The sequence below is a fragment of the Portunus trituberculatus genome, chromosome 6, assembly GCF_017591435.1.
Source record: "Portunus trituberculatus isolate SZX2019 chromosome 6, ASM1759143v1, whole genome shotgun sequence".
NCBI classification, from domain to species: domain Eukaryota; kingdom Metazoa; phylum Arthropoda; class Malacostraca; order Decapoda; family Portunidae; genus Portunus; species Portunus trituberculatus.
Genome location: NC_059260.1, coordinates 968889 through 971388, shown reverse-complemented (window position 1 = coordinate 971388; position 2500 = coordinate 968889).

Genomic DNA, 2500 nt, shown 5'->3' with positions numbered 1-2500 from the left:
TGGTGGCCATAAACAACAGCATCAGCGAAAACTCTCACTCTCTCACTCTCTCTCTCTCTCTCTCTCTCTCTCTCTCTCTCTCTCTCTCTCTACATACGTCGTTCATCACTGAGAATCAATATGTAGGGGGAGGGGAAAGGGGGGAGGGGGGTGCGTCTCCTCCTATAATACTCCTCCCCCTTCTTCTCCCCTCACTTCCCCTTCCTTCCCCTCCTTATATCCTCTTCTTTCCCTTCATTTCCCCTCCTTGTATCCTTCTCCACCTCTTTCCCCTCACTTCCCCTCGAATTCTTCTCTTTTTCTCTTATTCTTATCTTTTTTTTCTTCCCCTCTTCTTTCCTTCTTTCCCCTCTATCGGTTCTTCTCCCTCCTTTCTCCTTTCCCCTCTCTTTTCTTCCTCGTTTCCCCTTTCCCCTCTTTTCTTCCTCCTTTCTTCTTTCCCCTCATCTCTCTTCTGCTTTCACCTTCTTTATTCTTCTCCTCTCATCTCCCATATCTTCTTTTTTCCTCCATTTCTCATTCCCCTCACTTTTTTCCCCTCACATCCCTCATCCTCCCTTCTCAAACACTTTATCTTACATTTTTCCCCTCTCTCTTTCCCCTCATCTGACTCCGTTTACCCTCATGTAGAGATATTTGTACTTATTTCCCCTCAGATACCCCAACACACACACACACACACACACACATCCTCATTCTTACCTTCTCGCCCTCTCCCCTCTCCTCTTCCCCTCTTCCACACCTACAAGAAACTCCATAGACACTACCTTCTATCTTTCCCCTCGCTCCCCCCTTTTCCCCTTTCCCCTCACTTTTCCCCTCACCCCTCCCCTTTTCCCTCTTTTCCCCTCACCCCCATCAAGTCTTTATTACCGGCAAACATGACACTCTCTAAAAAGAACAATAAATATCTTGAGGTGTGTGTGTGTGTGTGTGTGTGTGTGTGTGTGTGTGTGTGTGTGTGTGTGTGTGTGTGTGTGTGTGTGTGTGTGTGTGTGTGTGTGTGTGTGTGTGTGTGTGTGTGTGTGTGTGTGTGTGTGTGTGTGTGTGTGTGTGTGTGTGTGTGTGTGTGTGTGTGTGTGTGTGTGTGTTTATTTTTATTTATTTTTTCCTGTCAGTTTGTTTGTCTCTCTGTCAGTCTGTTCTCTCTCTCTCTCTCTCTCTCTCTCTCTCTCTCTCTCTCTCTCTCTCTCTCTCTCTCTTTTAGACAGACAAGAGAACGGAAGATATATGTTGTACTTTCCTCCTCCTCCTCCTCCTCCTCCTCCTCCTCCTCCTCCTCCTCCTCCTCCACCTAATTATTAGCTGACACTTTCATTTCCTTGTTTTTTTTCTTTTCTTTCTTTTTTCTTTCTTTTCTTTTTTTCTTGATTGCATTGTGGGTCTCTCTCTCTCTCTCTCTCTCTCTCTCTCTCTCTCTCTCTCTCTCTCTCTCTCTCTCTCTCTCTGTATCTATCTATTTACCTATGTCTATCTACCTCTCTCTCTCTCTCTCTCTCTCTCTCTCATCAGAGGGGAATCACGGCAGCGGATGACAAACGAGGGGAGCTAACAGGGGGCGCTAATCCCCACCACGCGGGGATTAGCGTCTCACCAAACTGGGATCATATGCTGCTTACCTTCATCAACTATCTCCTCCCCATTTCCTCCCCATTACCTCCCCATTACCTTTTCCCCATTTCTTGCCAATATTCTCTTTCCCCCCATTATTTACCCATTATTCCCTTTTCCCCCCATTTCTTACCTATTATTCTTTTTTTTTCCATTTCTCCACCATTATTTTTCCCCCATTTCTTACCTATTACTCTCTTTTTCCCATTTCTTCCCCATTATTCACTTTTCCCCCCATTATTTACCCATTATATTTTTTTCCATTTCTTACCCATTATTGCCTTTTTTTACCCATTATTTTCATTATCCTATCTTCCCCATTATTATCCTTTTCCCACAATTCTCACCTAAGGAAGAAAGGGAGGAGAAGAAGACAGGAAGAAGAAACGTAGAAGAAGACATGGAGGAGGAGGAGGAGGAGGAGGAGGAGGAGGAGGAGGAAGATGACAGGAAGAGGAAGCGTAGAAGAAGACAAGGAGGAGGAGGAGGAGGAGGAGGAGGAAAAGAAAGGAGATGGAATAGAAGACAGGGAGGAGGAAAAGCAGGAGGAGAGAAAGAAGAAGACATGGAGGAGGAGGAGGAGGAGGAGGAGGAGGAGGAGGTAAGGGGGTGATGACAAATGGAGGGCTAAGGGTCGTCCTGTCGCCGCCCGCACTAGGTGGCGCCCCCCGCCCATTATTCACGCCCACGGGACGCCCCTGTGATACCCTCAAGGGGAGGAGGAGGAGGAGGAGGAGGAGGAGGAGTGTTTTGTGAATGAGAGAAAAGTGCCTTACTGTAGAGAGAGAGAGAGAGAGAGAGAGAGAGAGAGAGAGAGAGAGAGAGAGAGAGAGAGAGAGAGAGAGAGAGAGAGAGAGAGAGAGAGAGAGAGAGAGAGAGAGAGAGAGAG